The following is a 9,701-nucleotide window of genomic DNA, read 5'->3' as shown; positions in this document are numbered from 1 at the left end:
ACTGCCTAGCAAGCATCCAGATTGCCCTAACAACTACATAGCAACCACACAAATTTCCCTAGCAACATCCAGATTGCCCTAGCTACTGCCTAGCACCCACCCAGAATACCCTAGCAACTGCTCAGCAACCCACCCAGAACACCCTAGCAACTGCTCAGCAACCATTCAGAACACTCCAGCAACTGCCCAGGAACCATCTAGATTGCCCTAGATACTGCCTGGCACCCATCCAGAACACCCTAGCAACTGCCAATCAACCATCCAGATTTCCCTATTAACTCCCTAGCAAGCATCCAGATTGCCCTAACAACTGCATAGCAACCACACAAATTTCCCTAGCAACCATCCAGATTGCCCTAGCTACTGCCTAGCACTCTCCCAGAACACCCTAGCAACTGTTCAGCAACCATTCAGAACACCCTAGCAACTGCCCAGCAACCATCTAGATTGCCCTAGATTCTGCCTGGGACCCATCCAGAACACCCTAGCAACTGCCAAGCAACTATCCAGATTTCCCTATTAACTGCCTAGCAACCATCAAGATTGCCCTAGCAACTATCCAGATTGCCCAAGCAATTGTCTAGCAATCATCCAGGTTGCCCAAGCAACTGCCTAGCAACCATCCAGAACACCCTAGCAACTGCACATCAACCATCCAAATCACACTAGCAACCATCCAGATTGCCCAAGCAACTGCCTAGCAACCATCCAGAACACACTAGCAACTGCCTAGCAACCATCCAGAACCCCCTAGCACCTGCCTAGCAACCATCTAGATTGGCCTAGCAACTGCCTAGCAACCATTCAGATCCCTCTAGCAACTACATAGCAACCATCCAGATCCCTCAAGCAACCATCTAGATCACTCTAGAAACGTCCAGTACCTTAGCAACCACAACCCTAGCAACCAAACAGAACATCCATGTAAACACAAAGCTTTAACAATCTCTCTTCAAACTGTCCAGTATTTAAACTACATAAGGCTCTGCAGCAGAGAATAACTTCATACTATATGCCTTAATATGACAATATTAGATATATACAGTATCTCAATTATGTGTTTGCTCTCCCTTTTTTTCCAAGAGGAACCATAATTTCATGCAAACAGCCTTGGTACCCAAATAGATTCAATATTTTAAAGACATTAAATAAACATCTATTTAACATAAACCGTTTTTGATTAAATAATGACAAGGGAGAATCAAATTGAATTTTTAACGAGATGCTGCGTTATACAAAAGCAATATATTTCTGTCCTGTTTACTTCACCTTCACCTGGGACTTTTATTTTGACACAGAAAAGGATTTCTGTTATTCTGTGCCACGTTTATAGATTTGTATAATAACTTGTAGCGGTCACTAATGTTTACAATGCACATTGATGCACAGATCAGTGCGTCACCGGTTTATTCTGAAGCGCTCACAAACCGTGTTTATCTCTTTTTATGAGCCTTTTGAGGATTAATAATCACATATGACCAACTCGCCATTTTTAGTCAGACAGCCCTCACTTCACACCTCTTCTCTCTCTCTGACTTTCACTGTCTCACACCACCCACTCGTTTAAGAGCTGTGAATTCGGAGAAATCACGACACATGCGAGTATTAGCAGAGATGGGCCACTTCTATTTAAATGAATGGGAGGGATTGGAGAAACGCTCAACCAAGAAGCTCTGAGCGCCCAACGGTCAACGGATGTAGAAAGGAAGTCCCGCCTTAAAAGAGCCAATCACCTTTTAGATACAGACATCTTCTGTCAATCAACTCAAGAACACGCATTAGCATGTTACAAGCCGGGTAAATTGCATTTTTAACATAATAGGATGCCAAGAAGCTGCCAATCAAGGCGCTAGCCTGCCATTGGGAGCAACTTGGGGTTCAGTGTCTTGCCCAAGGACACTTCGGCATGTGGAGTCGTGTGGGCCGGTAATCGAACCACCAATCCACTCAACCACCTGAGCCACATCCGCCACAGTAGATAGGAGCTCCACTGGCATGACAAAAATAGCCTGTGCCCGCTGAGCTCCACCACCTGCCAGAGTCACCTGGCATGCCCATCTCGAGCCTGTAGGACTACATCGTCTCTGGCGACCAAAGCCTACAGGATTGTAGTATACGCAACTGGGGGGGTGTTCGCTGTCCTTTTCTGCATATCGCGGCGGCTCATTTTAGCTTATCGCGGTCCGTTTCGCGGCCGACCCACCGGCCTGCTCTGTTCTTCCGATGGCCAGTCCACACCTATTCGGCCCCAAAGTGCATCGGCCCACCGAAAAATTACCAATATGTCAGATTCATCATGCTTGTGAGTTTCCACGACTCCATAAATAAACATGAATAGTGATCCGGCTAGGTGCACCAATGGCTAGATGTGTGGCATGTTTATTATGTGTGTATGTTTGTGTTTGCTGGCACACACATGTTTCTGCTTTCGTGTGTGTGTGTGTGTGTGTGTGTGTGTGTGTGTGTGTGTGTGTGTGTAGTAAGCTGGGTGTTGAGGACTCCTGCAGTTCTTCTTTCAGACACTTTAATTAGATAACAGGCGTCTGGATTAAAGGGAGCTCTTAATGCAAGCGTCCCTCCCGTGAGGTGGAGGGTTGATTTACGGGGCATTAGCTGACAGTGCTGCCCAGACACCAACCTACCATCAGCAATACAAACACAGATACATACAGACCCTAGGCTCTGTTCCAGGCTGTAGTGAGCTGCCTACCTAGACAGAATTTTAATGCATCATAAGTACTCTTCTAACATGTGTCAGCTGTTCCAAACAGCAGGTGGCAAAATGATGCAGCCTAATGAGATACCTTATCTTGACCGAAAGGCAACGTTTTATTGCGACAGGCTCAATAAAAGACAACAAGAAGATGGCAGACAAATATAAACTGATTGAATTGACAACTGAAAAGTACTGATATCAATTGTTCCATCTGAATAAAATGCCGAACCCAAAAATCAACTAAACATTTTTTGTTCCCTGCAACGTTTTGGGAACATTAGTTTATGGTTATAGAAAATAAAACCTTAGGAGAACGTTCCTAGAACTTAAAGAATTTGTTCCCAACAAATAACCATATGGGAACCTTATGCTAACGTTGGGAAAACGTTCTGAGTTTGCTGCGAATGCACTGCAATAAATGCCCTCTTGTTTTCCAGTTTCTTAGTTTCAATCAGACATTCTTTGCATTTTGTTTTTAAAATAAAAACCATGTTTTATCTTATGAGCAAGTAATGTAAGCACAGCGTAGTTCTAGCGGGAAGACTAGCAGCCAATCACATGTAAGCCGTTGCTTTATAAGTCTGCTCACAATCTATCACATTACTGGTTCAGTGTGCTAACACGGCAACCTCCACCACCCCACCACCACCTGTTGAGTCCCGTCCTGCACCCTCCGGGTGTAGGCCCCTCCCCCTTTCTCCTATCTCCGGCAGGATATGACGCTCCGAGTACAACTTCCTCAGACTGCCCGACCCGAAAGAGAGGCATTACATTTCTGTTTTATATTCATCTTAAATTCCACTCAAGTCTGCGAGTCTTCCTGATAGAACAGTATTTCCCTGCTCCTCAGCTTTTTGTAAAATTGGGAAAAACAGTTCAAACATCCGTTTCTATGGAAAGAGAAGTTTACAAGTTTATAATGGCTTTACTGTTTAGAGCGAAAGTGAAATAGAGAGAGAACAAGGAGTTTGCCCAATCGGTGGTGTGTGTTTGTGTGTGGATGTGTGTTTCCTCACTTCATGGCAATCCACACAACTCCGCTTTTCCCCAACCCAGAGAAACACCAGAGAACTCAACTCTCCCAAAACACCAAATTCATCTGAAATTTCTCAATCACAATGAAAGTGAACAAGGCTAACGTCCTGCCTAACATCATCTTTTGTGTTCCACATAAGACAGAAAGCCAAACAGGTTGGTAAGGGTGAGTAAATGATGACCACATTTTCATTGGGTGTACTGTCCCTTTAAAAATGGCACAGACGGTTGGGCTCCATGTTGGTGTCAGTAGCAGTTTGCTGTCTGCTGTTCGTGGCGTGTGAAGAGCGTTTCTAGCTCATGAGGGCATTGCAGCTATCTGATTTATGAGAAAGAAGAAAAGAAAATGAAATCAGATAAGCTGTGGAGGTTTCCGCTTGTGTAGAGCTGCAGCAGGTTTTAGCATGTGTGGTGTCAGTCAGGTCAGGTGAGGTCAGGTGAGGTCAGGTGAGGTTTGACCCCTAGTGCTCTTACACACATTAATGGAGCCGCTGCTACATGGACTTTTCCAAGATGAGTCAGTTTACCCGTGAGTTGCTTGCAGTAAAAGAGTAAATCGAAGAAATGTCCAGGACACATTTCAACCCAAAATAATAACAAATATATTTAGCATTAAAACATTACGCTTGTTTAAGGACCATTAAATGGTGCATAGTGACATTATGTTCATGACAATAAAGCAACAAAAAGATTAAAAGTATAGCAAGAGTTACCAAAAGTATAAAGACTAGACTAAAACTTGCTAACAAGACACAATGTAACAGAAGAAATAGAAATAACGCTAATAATTTTAGCTTTGCGCTAAGCTAAAATGCTATTGCTAGCCATTTTACATGCACGTGATACCAGACACGATCATGTATTTTTAATCAAGAAAATTCACGTTAGATCTTAATTGATATTTTTCTAGTAAGATCTTTGATATTAGGGCAAAAATCGTATTCTTGATAATAATATTTCTATTGTTTTGCTGTAAAAATATCTAAAAATCCTTAAAACAAGATCAGTTTGATTAATCTTGTTTTAGAAACAACATTGCATAAGATATTTCGCATTTTCAGAGAATGTATTTGTAATATGTGTATTTTGTCTTACTGAGTCTTTATAGTCAAAACAAGTGAAAAAAGGGGGGTGTTCGCTGTCCTTTTCTGCATATCGCGGCGCTGTTTTGTGGTCCGTTCTGCATACTGCGGCGGCTCATTTTAGATTATCGCGGCCCATTTGGCCCGTTTTACGGCCGACCCACCGGACCCCTCAGTTCTTCCGATGGCCAGTCCTCCCCTGATCGGCCATAAAGTGTGGCGGCCCACCGGGAAAATGCCCGGTATGCCAGATTACCAGTCCAGCCCTGTGTATAAAACATGCCAGTGCCACATTTCCAAGCAGGAAGCCATGTTTACCGTGAATGCAATCCTAAAGCAATCGTCACTGAATGATGACAGAATTATAATTTTATTTTTAACCAAAAAGTAAAAAGGTAGTGTAAAGAAATGCAGATTACTTTATCTGTATGAACAGCATAATAGTAACGTGATTGACTTCTATCCGCTAAAATATTAAAATTATATATGTCATTTATACATAATGTAGTATATGTGATGATATAAAATTGCATTACATTTTTTGTAATTTTGGGTGAAATATTCCTTACAAAACAAGTAAAATTATAATAATTATATTTTTACCAAGTCAAAAATAATGATGTAAAAAAACACGTATTACGTTACTTGAGCAAAACAATATTGATGTGTGAATTTTACACTTATATTTTAGTCCTTACAAAAATAAATAAATAAATAAATAAAGAGTAGTACCAAAAGTATAAATTAAATTAAATAGATTTTTAATATGTAATTTGTTTTAATGTAATTTTAATGTAATTTCTTTAAATTAATTTGTCCTTGTTTATTTGAATATATATATATATATACACACGAATCAGCCACAACATTAAAACCACCTGCCTAATATTGTGTAGGTACCCCTCGTGCCACCAAAACAGCGCCAACCTGCATCTCAGAAGAGCATTCAGAAATACTCACTCCAGCCCGTCTGGCACCAACAATCATGCCACGCTCCAAATCACTGAGATCACATTTTTTCCCCATTCTTATGGTTGATGTGAACATTAACTGGAGCTCCTGACCCGTATATGCATGATTTTATGCACTGCTGCCACACGATTGGCTGATTAGATAATCGCATGGATGATTGCTGGTGCCAGACGGGCTGCTTTGAGTATTTCTGCAACTGCTGATCTCGAGGGATTTTCACACACTAATGGTGCCAAAAACTAAAATCATCCAGTGACCTCCTGAAGGCGTCCTGTGGTATCTGGTACCAAGTCGTCGGGGGCAGATCCTGTACGTCCTGCAAGTTGCGAGATGGGGCCTCCATGGATCGGACTTGTTGGTCCAGCACATCCCATAGATGCTCAATCAGATTGAGATCAGGTGACATTTGGAGGCCAATTCAACACCTTGAACTCTTTGTCATGTTCCTCAAACCATTCCTGAACAATGTGTGCAGTGTGGCAGGACGCATTATCCTGCTGAAAGAGGCCGCTGCCATCAGGGAACACCATTGCCATGAAGGGGTGCACGTGTTCTGCAACAATCTTTAGGTAAGTGGTACGTGCCAAAGTAACATCCACACAGGGCTGGACTGGTAATCTGGCATACCGGGCATTTTCCCGGTGGGCCGACGTACTTGTGGGCCGATCATGGGCGGACTGGCCATCTGGAGAACCGAGTGGGCTGGTGATTCGGTCGCGTTACGCAGAACGGACCACAAAATTGCGCCGCCATATGCACTATCGCGAACCCCCCACCTCAACTCTCACCGGACCCTCACCGCTCCGTTCCTGGACCTGTGAACACGCCAGCAGATTGAGTCCGGTCTCTTGAGGAGAGGTGCGCTCGGTGTTTAAAGGAAGCAGTGATGAGCCTGTATTACTTTCATTGACTGTTGGCTGCCGTTGGGATATTCCAATTTCTTCCATTATTTTTTAATAGAAGTGGCCCGTCTCTGCGAAATGATCTCTGTTTTGACCAGTAGGAAATGTTCACTGAACAGTGGTCTATATGTATAAATATATTAACTGTATACAGTATATAGGCTATATATATATATATATATATATATATATATATATAATTAGCATAGTTGTGTGTCTTTGTGTAGGTTGTTGTTTATCAGAGGGAATACAAAAATTGCTATGTTCGTGTCGGGTTGTGGCATCTGTCCATGTTTCCTGGCTAGCACAAGCTTTGGATGAATTAGCAGAGTTTGGATTACAGCGACCAGGACAGCACCATGACACTGATACCCCAGAATACCACAACACCCTGCAAACTGACCCGAGAGAGTCAGACAGAGAGAAACAAAGTAAAAAAAATAATAATAATTCTTTCAACAAAAACAAAATCACTTTTGCTCCGTCGGGTTTGCCCAGGAATCTGGGCCTCGTCAATGTAGGTATCTCTATCAGAGCCAGTCGGGTCAGAACAGGCTTACGGCTGTAATCCCTCCAGCAGACGGCCATATCAGGAGCAGCAGCAGGAGGAGGTGAGGCGGTCGTCTAGACAGGGCCGTAGAACGCCCCCCTCCCCCAGAGAGCTGCAGTTCCTGGCACACAAACGGCCCACGGGACATTTGATATAGATGGGGGAATTTGCTCTCACAGGAACTCACATTAGTGAAGCATCTATATATTGACAGAGGTATTAACACGTATGTTGTCTGTTTGTTCCAATATAACAACACTTTTATAAATCTTGGTTAATGTTCATTTATAAAAATGCATGGTCAGTTTATTATGCATCGACTACAACTTTTAAATAAATAAAACATCACATTCGGAAATGAACATCATCCAAGATTGTTGATAACTAATGTTAGAAAATACAACCTATTGTAACCATGTCGAAGGTTCCCACAATTATAGAAAAGATGGAAATATTAGGCAATTTTAAAGTGTTTTCAGGGAACTAAATAGAATTTAAAGTCATGGGGAAATGGTGGAAATGTCTATTTTTAAATGTACATTTTTGTAAATTATACATTAATAAAAATATACATTTTTTACAAAGTATTCTAAAATATGGAAAACAGCAAGAATAAATTCAAAACTATGAAACGAGACAAATAGAAGTATGGGAATAATGTAGTAACAAATAGGGCTGTCAATTTAGTGCGATACATTTTATTAAAAATAATGTGTTAAAAAAAATATCCGCAATTAATCGCAATGCCCCCGCACTGTTAAGCTGCGTACACTGCCAGCGACTCCATCCCATTCATTTTCAATGAGAGCACAGCGACTTCCGGCAACACGAGATGTCGCAACCGTTGGCGACTAGATGTGGGCGTGTCCAGCGACGCGACAAAGTTGAGACAAGTTCAGCTTTATTCAAATGAAGAGCGACTTACGGAAGCGACAGCCAATAGGAGAGAAGACGGGAGAGCTCACGTGATCCTCTCTCTCTCTCTCTCTCTCTCTCTCAGCTCCTGCAGTAACGGAAAGATGGATGAAAGGCTAATTCTTGCTGTTAGCAATTTTCCAGCGCTCTATGATATGGATATGGTATATCCAGCCGCAGCTCTTGCACCAGCCGGTGGTACTCGCCGTGCTGACTACAAGATTTAATGGTTTTGTGGACCCAGACAGACCGGCATTTGCGTTTTCGCCGCAGATAAACAGCCGCTATGGCAAAGAGCACGCCTTGTTTCTCGTTCATCTTTGATATAAAGCATTTTATGTACTGATTCCATTTATATTTAGTCTTTTCCCTCCAAAATGTTTGTCTTTAGCACCAAGAAAAGCGATTTGCTGTCAAGAGCAATGGAATGACATCCGTGAATGTCATTTATAAACGTTACTAGGCAACCAGTAGTGGGAACGCCCACTAGCGACTTCACCGCCAGCCACTGGCGACCAGCGGCGACAAAAGCTTTGTCTTTGTCGCTGCAGGTCGCCAGTGGCTGGCGGTGAAGTCGCAAATGCCGGTCTGTCTGGGTCCATAAAATCCCTGCTATCTCAGATACACCTTTCCACGCAGTATTTTTCTTAAAAATGTCCTTGTACGTGGGAAGAGACATATCATAGAGCACTGGAAAATTGATAACAGCAAGAATTAGCCTTTCATCCATCTTTCCGTTACTGCAGGAGCTGAGAGAGAGAGAGAGAGAGAGAGAGAGAGGAGGATCACGTGAGCTCTCCCGTCTTCTCTCCTATTGGCTGTCGCTTCCGTTAGTCGCTCTTCATTTGAATAAAGTTGAACTTGTCTCAACTTTGTCGCGTCGCTGGACACGCCCACATCTAGTCGCCAACGGTCGCGACAGCTCGTGTTGCCGGAAGTCGCTGTGCTCTCATTGAAAATGAATGGGATGGAGTCGCTGTCGTGCGCGATGTCGCTGGCAGTGTGTACGCAGCTTTATAAGGATGATTCCTGAGAAATGCTTGCAGTACCACCTGTTTACTCCAGGGGGCAGTAAGTGAAACTTCAGCTGTATCGGCAACACACAGTTTATACAGTGAAGAAACACTTAAGCAGCAACAACACAAACATGCGTTACATTCTTGCGTTCAAAACACTTGAAGGAGCGCAAATCCTAAGAGATCTCGAGATGTGTTGTAAGTATTAAACTATATTTAACTTGACACAGTGACCTAAAAATGTGTTTATGACGCAACGCACACGTGACGCTACACAAGCATGTCTGACGCAGGTGTAGATTAATGGGTCCTTAAACAAACCCTCATAATAAATCTCCAACTGATTGACAAATTCACTTGTGTAATGGATTACTGTGAACTGTGTGTCAATGATTGACTTATGATCAATAATATGGTAGTAAACAATACATTGTATTCTAAAGCTGCTTTTTTAATATTTAAAGATGTGTAGTTATTTCATCATTATATATTGAATTATTGTTATATGAGGGG

The sequence above is a fragment of the Xyrauchen texanus genome, chromosome 35 (genome assembly GCF_025860055.1).
Source record: "Xyrauchen texanus isolate HMW12.3.18 chromosome 35, RBS_HiC_50CHRs, whole genome shotgun sequence".
NCBI classification, from domain to species: domain Eukaryota; kingdom Metazoa; phylum Chordata; class Actinopteri; order Cypriniformes; family Catostomidae; genus Xyrauchen; species Xyrauchen texanus.
Note: the sequence above shows the minus strand (reverse complement) of the source record.